This window comes from Neovison vison, chromosome 1 (genome assembly GCF_020171115.1).
Source record: "Neovison vison isolate M4711 chromosome 1, ASM_NN_V1, whole genome shotgun sequence".
In the NCBI taxonomy this organism is placed as follows: Eukaryota; Metazoa; Chordata; class Mammalia; order Carnivora; family Mustelidae; genus Neogale; species Neogale vison.
Genome location: NC_058091.1, coordinates 296,784,741 through 296,795,415, shown reverse-complemented (window position 1 = coordinate 296,795,415; position 10,675 = coordinate 296,784,741). Strand labels below are relative to the sequence as shown.

General features: G+C 35.0%; 1 pseudogene; it reads left to right on the top strand.

Annotated features, from left to right (window-relative positions):
* The first annotated feature begins 4,412 nt into the window (after positions 1–4,412).
* Positions 4,413–5,063, top strand: LOC122902311 (annotated as a pseudogene).
* The last annotated feature ends 5,612 nt before the right edge of the window (positions 5,064–10,675 follow it).

The following is a 10,675-nucleotide window of genomic DNA, read 5'->3' as shown; positions in this document are numbered from 1 at the left end:
TTAAACTGTTATTACTCAGCCTTTTGGTTAACGAAATGTGGTATTTATCATTTTATCATTATTATGTACACTGAGTTTTTCTTATATAAGATTACTTTAGAATAAAATCTCATGGTGTTTGTTTATACGTAAAGCTTAGAAAGGTCAAGCTTTTTGAAGACCTTCCAAGTTATATTTCAGAATCCTATTATTTACATTTTTTCGTAACGTTAAATGTCATTTTGTTTGCAGGCAAAGAACCAACTTCATTCCTCCATTATATTAATGGAATGAATAAAATTAAAAATGCATCATCAGATTAGTGATCCAGAGAAAGAGAATGCCTATTGTGCAGTCAGACTGCACAATACTATAGACTGGGAAGGTCAAATGTTTGCTACTTCTGGGTTGTATTACCACATGGAATGTAGAATAATGAGTTAAGACAAATTACACATAGTCAATGAGATAATGGTTTACGTTCTACACCTCGTTTATAGATTAAAGGAAAAACATACATAGTATGAGAAGTTAGCCACAGTTACCTAACCAAAAATCTTCTAAAGCTCATTTATCTCTACTAGTTTAATTCACTATGTAAATATTATATTTCCTGATGTTTTGTATTTTACCATAAGAGTAGCATATATTCTCAATTCAATTTCATAATTTACTCATATACAGGCATTGCAAATTGAATTATTTATATTAATCATATTGAAAATAAGATCTGTCAGGAACATATTGAGAGTGAAATCAGAAAGTGAATTTCAAACTCATATTTTTGTGCTGTGCATATTGAAAATATAGAGAATCATGAAAATTTATGGGAAGCACCAAATGTATCACCATTGGGCCTTATTTAGACTTCAGACATCTTTGAGCATATCATGATATGTTCATCTTGACCAGCGATATCAAACAAAAGTGTCTCTAAATAGCTTTATATATGTTGATCGATTTCCAGTTTTTCCAGTTTTCTATAATCTGCAATGATTGGTCTTCTTTAGATGAATACATTATAGCCACTTATAGGCATTGAGTTTAGCAATCTCATTTTTCCCTCAAAAGACTTGAAAGTATAGGTATTGTATATATGCAATCAGATAAAAAACTCATACATTGTGACATAAAACATTGATGTGTTTGCAGTAAATTAAAGATGGTTAGGTTATTTGAACAACAACTTTAAAAATAGTTTAAAAAATTAAGTTGTGGTCTAGAAAATTTATAAGAACTATCTAAAACTCTTCCAGGAAACTAGATACTCACTGATTTCCTATAGGTGCCATAGATGATTAATATGGTTTATTTATTTTATATTTATACATAACAAGATATTAACAGTTAATGACATTCAAATACAATAAATGAAAGCATAAGATCTATAATATTGCTTTAAAATAGGTATATCCTCAGTGGACTTCTTGGGAAATAGAAATCAACTGCTGCCAAAAATTTCACTTGTCAACTTGGTAAAGTGCCAAAATTTTAACTTAACTAAAATTAAGTTAATTTATCTCAAAGTATAGTCACCTTATGAGGTACTAGAGGTTATGATTTCAACATACACATTTTGGGGAGGGGATGCATTTCAGCTCATAATAACCCATTTTCCCAAATAATTAAATACATAAAAGAGAATGGAATAATGATATTTATAACACTGGGCCATAATCACATGTCAACATCAGGTTATAACACTTCAATTTATATAATTTAGTTATAATACCTTTGTACTTTGTAGGCACATTGGTTGTATGTGTGTGTCTGTGTGTGTGTGTGTGTGTGTGTAGTATCAGAGAGACCATGCCAGAATCTCAACTTACTTTGTTATCTTTCAAAATTTTTTGTGAAAAGTAGGTTATTATAAAGTTAAAATCTAATATTATATGTGATAGTTTAGTTTTAGAGCCCAATAAAGTTGGTTTCCTTATAAAAATTTACTTCCTTTTTTTCAATTCCAAGGTTATGTATTTTCCATTAGGTTATTTAAACCAATGAAAACCAAATAACTCCCTAAAACATAAATGAATTTTATTATTTTTTATATATAAAGAGAAAAAAAACCCTGAAATTTACATGTCATTACTGCACACTAATACATTTTCAAATTGATGATTCAAGTTAAGTTTACTTCATAAATTGGGACGGATGCTGAAGACTTTAGAACTGAATGTAGTGGGACACCTGGGTGGCTCAATTCTTAAGCGTCTGCCTTTGGCTCAGGTCATGATCCCAGGGTCCCGAGACTGAGCCCCACATAGGGCTCTCTACCAGTGGGAAAATTGCTTCTCCCTCTCCTATCCCCGCCCCTGCTTGTGTTCCCTCTCTTGCTGTCTTTCTCTCTGTCAAATAAATAAATAAAATCTTAAAAAAAAAAAAAAGAACTGAATATAGTGAACATTTATAGGAGTGTGTGTGTGCATGTGCCGTATGTATACTTCATCGTGTATATGTGTGTGCATTTATAATATGTCTTCCTTAAGTAAGAAAATAAAGAAGTCAGCTCCCATATTAAAAATCAAATATCAGACTTTTACTGGCCCAATCAATACATAGCTTTCTAAGGTTTTTAAATAAGATTCAATAAAATTCAATGACATATTTAATCTAAGCACCTCAAGCTTTTGGACATATTCTCAAAAAGAAAAACAATTAAGCTTAGTACAGAGCCCTGCACATACTAAAGTATTTGGTAAATGTTTGTTAAATATAAAGATCTTCAAGAGTTACTGTGTTGCTGGTAGTCAGTTTCCCAGGAATCTACCCTTTCTAATTAGCTTACAACAGAGCCTGCTCTTTTTTGTCTTCTGGGGTCAGCCCTTTGGTGAGGAGGGGAAAAGGGTGCCCAACAGGAAGCAGCATAAGTGGAATACTGACAAGAGGAAAAAGAAGCCAATAAACCAAACCAAGAATCTAATTTACCTTATGCTACCCAAGTCCCCTCCAGATCTAAAAGGGCAACTGCTCTCTGGCACTCAGAAATAAGAGGAAAGGATTATTACTTGGGCAGAGAGAGATGACTGGAACAAGTCCTAAAATATGTTTTAGAACATTCTGAGCTACTGTTTTTCTGATTCAGGTGGAATATTGAAAAATAATGTTCATTTGCCTATTCTTTTTTCCTTTTTTATTTTTTTTTTTTTAAGATTTTATTTATTTATTTGACAAGGGGAGAGAGAGAACGTGAGAAAGGAAACACAAGCTGGGGGAGTGGAAGAGGAAGAAGCATGCTTCCCACTACGCAGGGAGCCAGATGTGGGGCTCACACAGGACTCGATCCCAGTGTCCTGGGATCATGAGCTGAGTGGAAGGCAGACGCTTAATGACTGAGCCACCCAGGCGCCCCTGCCTATTCTTTTTTCTTATTTGATGGTATAAACAAAGCAGCCAGTCTAGCAACGAGACTGAAGTTATCTTTGGAATGGGGAGAGGAGAAAGGACAAGAGGAACATCTTCAAACCTTTGAATTAATTTTACTAATTATATAACACGAATCAGGGGTGTTTGCTGTAGTCCTGACTGAGAACTTATCAGTAATCAGACACTGTTTTAGTAAAAGTGTAAAGGTCATCTGTTGTTGTTATTTGTATGTAAAAATAATGACTTTATCTTTAAAACTGTAGATGGTACTTTGAGCAGATTGCCATTAGAGAATTGCCAAGATATCGATCAGTTTGGGAGTTGGTGGCAGGAAATTAGAATGAGATACACAGCAAAGTGTCAATGACAACAAAGGTGCATATCTCTGCCTTTTTATCAGGTGTTATTTATTTATTTATTTATTTATTTTTAAACAACAAAGAGAGACCTGGATAAACAAATCTTTAGCAAAGAAAGGAAAATCCTACATAGGATACACAAATGGAGAAATCGTCTGATGGAGTAAAGTGAAGTCTTTCCAAATTTAAACACAGGGAGAACCTTAGTCCTATGTCAGATTTTTCTTAAATGTATGTAATATTCAAATTAACTGTATAAGACTATTTTATTGATTCTCATTTATATTTTTTATATATAAAAATGATGAATGTGTTCAGCAAACATTCAAGTAGTTTATACACGCCAATTCCTTAAACAGATGAAGGGAATTGAAGGTTAGTCAACACTTGGAAAATTATGTCTCCCTGTGTAAAACATCAGTTCCATAGAAAACAATATCATAGAGGACAGCTGTGTTTCAGTTACTGTGTAATAACCAAGATCTTTGAGAAGGTACAGTTAACAAATCAAAATTAAGGGTAAAACCATGGAATAGAGTGACTAACACCAAACAGAGGAAAAGATCTTTGAAACTGAGTGAGTGTGACCTTGGATGGATTATCTGTTTACATGGTTGTCAAAGGAAAGGATGATGGTTAGAAAAATAAGAAAAGATGAGTAACTGGTGGTCCCAGGTTGTTGGGGGGGGGATGGTGGTGCTGCTGGGCTATATGCTGTGAGGGAGGGTGGAAGCCTCCTGCTGCCAGAGGAGCCCCTTGGCCACAGTAAGCATTAATAATGTATTTCTCCTTTGAGTGGATCAACAGTGTCCTCCAGTTCCTAGGACTCTATAAGAAATACGGAAAACTTGTATTCTTGGGTTTGGACGATGCAGGCAAAACCACTCTTCGACACATGCTCAACAGTGACTGATTGGGCCAATATGTTTCAACATTAGATCCAATATCAGACAGGTGACAATTGCTGGAAAGACTTTTATAACTTTTGATCTTGGCAGGCATGAGCAAGCAAGTCAGGTTTGGAAAAATTATCTCCCAGCAATCAGTGGGATTGTCTTTCTGGTGGATTGTGCAGATCATCCTCACCTCATGGAAACCACACTTGAGCTAAATGCTTTAATGACTAATGAAACAATACCAATGTGCCAATCCTTATCTTGGATAACAAAAGCAACAGAACAGGTGTAATCAGTGAAGAAAAGCTCCATGAGATATTTAGGCTTTTTGGATATACCACAGGAAGGGTATTGTGACCTGGAAGGAGTTGACTCCATGCCCCATGGAAGTGTTACTTGCAGAGTGCTCAAGAGGCAAGGCTATGACAAGGGCTTCCACTGGCTTTCCCAGTATATTGATTGATGTTTGGACAGTGAAAGCAAAAGAGTTTTACTTCTCTGGACTGACCCTAAAAAATATAAAAATTAAAAAAAGCAAAGAAAAAGAAAAAAAAAAAAAAAAGAGGACAAAATAAGAAAAGAAAGGAAGACTAAGAAAAATAAGTTAAAACTGTGAAATAATGAGGGAAATTACCTGGGATTAAAAAGTGACAGAGGAATGCAGATTTTAACCTCTGTTGTACAACCACAATTTCCAAAGATTTTATTGTTATTATTATTATTAGATATTGTTATTGAAATGAAACTTATGCATACTAGAATTATTTTACAACAGCTTTTTCATTCTCAGGTTCTCTGACTCATTTCTGGTTGGTTAATTTTACCTTCTCTTAGATTTTGTCTATTTTTGAAAAGTATCTATAAAAAATTAAATTATAGATAGGCAGTTATTTTCTTTCACATCATTAGAAATAATTTTTTTGATCTAAATTCTTGTTACCATGGTTGCTGTGGAAAGTTAATAGTCAATTTAATTCTTCCTCCTACAAAAAGTAATCAACCTTCGTTCCCCACACCCACCTATTTCTATTCCACTAGATGTTGTATTCTGGAGTTTTATTATGATGTGACTAAGAATGAATTTATTTTTATTTATTCCACTTTGGATTTGCTGGCTTCTTAGAATTAAGAGCTTGTGTCTTCCATCAATTTTGGAAAATCCTCAGACATTGTCTTTATAAAAGACATTCTGGTTCCAACTTACCTCTTGACTTAGAGAGTTCCAATTAAATATTTGTTAGATCCTTGCTACCCTCTATAACTCTTTTTCTTTTTTTTTTTTTTTAAGATTTTTTTATTCATTTGAGAGAGAGAGAGAGAGAGCACGCACTTGAGAGCACAATCAGGGTGGAGGGTAGATGGAGAAGAAGAAGCAGCGCAGAGCAGGGAGCCTGATTCAGGGCTTGATCCCAGGACCCGGGAATCATGACTTGAGCTGAAGGCAGAAACTTAACCACCTGAGCCACCCAGGCCCCCCAACTCTATAACTCTTAATCAGCGTTTTGTACTTTATGTTTTTATGTTCTTCCATACTGCAATGTGACAATCTTTACTTTTCAAATTTTTTCTCTCTAGCTGAATTTAATTTGCTGTTAAAATCGTTTTTTAAATTAGGTTATTATTTCATTTGTTGATCTTATTTTATTTTTTAAAGACTATTTATTTATTTGTCAGAGAGAGAGAGAGAGACAGCACAAAAGCAGAGAGAGAAGCAGGCTACCTGCTGAAGAAGGAGCCCAGTTAGGTGACAGGATCCCAGGACCCTGGGATCGTGACCTGAGCCAAAGACAGACCATTAACTGATTGAGCTACCCAGGTATCCCTATAGATCTTACTTTAATTTAGGTTTTCTAGGTTTAGTCTTAAGTTTTTCCTACTGCTTTATATCTTTGTTCTTTAGTGAATCTGCTTCCCTGGCTACAGTTTTAAGGCACTTAAAAAAATAATAATTCCAGGGCACCTGGGTAGGTCAGTCAATTAAGTTTCCCACTCTTGGTTTTGGCTCAGGTCATGATCTGAGGGTCCGGAGTTGAGCCCCCTGTGGGGCTCCCTATTCGGTGCAGAGTCTGCTTGTCCCTGTCCCTCTGCTCCTCCTTCCTTTCTCTCTCTCTCTCTCTCACTCTCTCTCTCTAACAGAGATACATGCATACATAAAATCATCAAAAAAAAAAAAAATCCCAGTAAACATCATGTTTTATTCCTATTCCCATTCATGACACTTTGTTTCCATAGGAGTTAGATTAATATTAATTGTATCCTGGTTATACAATTACTAAAATTAAACGATCTTTTTGAATTAATCTTAGAGTTAAGGTAAATGTGATTTCTTCCAGTGAGTCTCTGATAGGTTCTGTGAGGCACTGTTCTTATAAGTTATACAAAAAGTGAACTCAGAATATATTATAGACCTAAATAAAAAATGTAAAACTATAAAACTTACAGAAATAAAAATAGGAGACATTGCTTTGGCTTTAAGTTTGATGATGAGTTTTATATACAACACAAAAGTACAGTATTGGCTTTAAGTTTGATGATGAGTTTTATATACAACACAAAAGTACAGTATATTAAAAAATTTTAAATTATACTTTGTTAACATTCTCATGAAACAAATAAGATTTGAACCATGGTTGGGGAGAAAATATTTACAAGTCATGTATTTGATTAAACACATTTTTCCTGGATATAAAAATAACACTTAAAAACCAATAATAAGAAAATAAACTACCCAGTACAAAAGTGGATGAATGATATCAATAGATACTTCATCAAAGATGATAGATCGCAAATATGCATATATAAATTTTCTCAAACATCATTTGTCACTAGGGAGATATAAATTCAAACAACAGTAAGATATATTTGTGCACTACAGAATGGTTCCAAAATCCAAAACAAACAAACAAACAAACAAAAAAAACCCACAAAACTTGGTAATATAAAATCATGGCAAGTATTATTCATGACTGGTTGAAATTAAAAATTGTACAGTCACTTTGAAAAGATCATTTGACAGTTTATTATAAAGTTAAACATAGATTTACAAGACAGTGTAGCATCTGACCTTCTCCTCGCTCATGCTCTCTCTCACTGTCTCTCTCTCTCAAATAAATAAATAAAATCTTTAAAAAAAAAAAAACAAGACAGTGTAGCATTCATGCTCCTAGATAGTTAAGTGAAAAACTTGCTTTTGTACAAAAACCTGTATGTTCATGCTTAGGGAAACTTTATTGATTTATAATCACAAAGAACTGAAAGCAACCAAGATTTCTTTCCATAGATGAATGGATATGCAAACTATATTGCATCTGTACAATGGACTATTTAGGGATAAAAATGGAACAACTTACTGATTTATGCAATACCAATGATCTTGGTAGAGACAAGCAGTTTAAAGGGCTTCTACTGTGCCTTTTAGTCATTCTTTTATAAAAATATCAGGAAAGCCATGTGAAGATTCTTCTGGATTCTAAGAATCTTCATAATTATGAACTCAAGAACCAAGGTAGTGACCGTATGTTGTGTCTGTATGTCTGTACATTCATTGATAAGCTTGGATAAGCTTGAAACAGACTGAATTAATTATGGTTTTCCATATACCCCTGCTCTACTAGAGCAGGGCATGATGGTGGTCTAGATCACCTCATATCATTCTTAGCTCAGGTGATGTTCCTATAGCTCTTGTAAGATGTAGAAATGCTCCTCTGTATAGAAAAATCTCAGTCTTCCTCCTATGGTCCTCCTTTACTCCCACACTACAAGCATACTACAACCATCCTCAACAACACTTCCAACACCAGATATGTGTTTGTTTTGTTTTTCCTATAACAGGCAACTCTCTGTGACACCTATAATTTAACTCATTTCTGACATCATCTATCTGAAGATTGCATCAAATCCCACAAATCCCATCATTAAGGGTTCAGTCCCACAAGACTGCCAGTCTCCCCGCTTCAGATGTCAGTCACAAACAAGTCCAGGCTATGATTTGTGCTTCTGACCAACCAGAGGTTCCCACAACCCCACCTTGGGCTTGATTAATATGCTAGAGCATCTCATAAAATTCAGGAAGAGTTTACTTACTGTTTACTTTTTTTTAATGAAAATATATGATAAAAGATACATGTGAACATCAGATGGGAGAGATGCATAAGGAAAGGTCTGTGGGATGGGACACAGAACTTCCATACCCTCTCCAGGTGCTACATTCTTTCTGAACCTCCCTGTGTTCACCAGCCTTGAAGTTCTCCAAGCCTCATAGTGGGGCTGCAAATGAAGTTAAGATTTGATCATGCCTACATGATGATCCCTATGTAAAGACCCCAATACTATGCATAACAATCCATCCCGGTGGATGAATCTTAGTAATTGTAACACTGTAGCATGCCAGTGGTTATTAGAGCCAGTTACTACCACTGGTGGAATCCTTACTGCTACCTGATGAAATTCCTGACTCTTAAACCAGGATTGTGCTTTCTGGGGTCACTTCTAATAGTAATGTCCTAGTCAAAATTTACTGAATGGAGACTCTCAGTCAAAGATTATGTTACAAGAAGTTTATTTAAAAGGTTGTTTCCAGGACTACCATGAGGAAGGAGAAGTGGAAAAGAAATAACAGAAAATTATTAATATTAGTCATGTAATTCTAGCTGGCTAATAACACAGATCTTACCTCCTAGGGACTTTCTGATATAGTGTATTGAATACACATCAGATTTGTTTCATAAAGGGTGGGGAGGGAGAGTATTTACTCACCACCTCCAATCCCACACTGTTTGAGGGTCTATCCTTGGGTCTTAACTCTCTGGCATTTTATTGTAACAATAACATTTATATAAGAGAGCAAGTGTGAATATTAAATAAGGCATTTTTGCAAATAACTTATCAAAGTACTTATATAATAAGCTTCAGTAATATTAATTTTGCCACCTGGGTGGCTCAGTCATTAAGCATCTGCCTTCTGCTCAGATCATGATCCCAGGGTCCTGGGATGGAGCCTCATTGGGCTCCCTGCTCGGCCAGAAGCCTGCTTCTCCCTCTCCCACTCCTCCCACTCTCCCTACTTGTGTTCCCTCTCTCACTGTCACTCTCTCTCTCTATGTCAAATAAATACATAAAATCTTTTGAAAAGTTATAATTTTACTCTTATTAAAGTCATTTTCAAATATCAGACATTTGATAATGGTCTGTGTCAGAATGTAAGCACTATGCATAACACTTTGTTCTTCAAATTATCTTACACAACATCAGAGAAGTGCTACTTGGTGGTATGTATTTGTTTTCAAAGTTTATCACCAATGAATATTTAAAAATTAGAGTTCATTTTTCAAGTTCAAACTTATAAAACATACCTGCTATGACTACATCTTTTAAAATTTAGTGTAGGTTTCAAACAAGAGGAGTACAGTGTCTTTGAATCCTAAAACAGCAAATGACCTTTGTTTAACATCTCATGTAAGGTTTTTTGCCTCTAGGCTTTATGACCCATTGAGAATAAGGTTGCCTTTTTAAAAATTTATTTATACAGATTTTGAGGAAAGCATTTTTAAAGTTTGTCTGAGTTAACATTCTTCATCTCAAAGCTATATCACATAAGCACTTCAAAACCTGGCCTTTTTGACCTCAGCCCTCCTTTTCTCAGAGCAGTCAAAATAGAACAATATCCACCTGTTTGAAACCCAACATTTCTAATCAATCCATTATCCATTCTGAGTTGTCTCTTGGTCTGTGTATGTTCACATTTTTTCAGAGGCGTGGGGACAAAGTGGAGAAAAACAAGTAATATAAGGGTTTTTTTTTGTTTGTTTGTTTTTTAGATTTTTATTTACTTATTTATTTGACAGAGAGAGAGAGAGAGAGAGAGATCAAAAGTAGGCAGAGAGGCAGGCAGAGAGAGAGAGAGAGGAAGGGAAGCAGGCTCCCTGCTGAGCAGAGAGCCCGACGTGGGACTCGATCCCAGGACCCTGAGATCATCACCTGAGCCAAAGGCAGCGGCTTAACCCACTGAGCCACCCAGGCGCCCCAAACAAGTAATATAAAATAAATTAATATTTGAAGAGACTCTAGAAATTTACA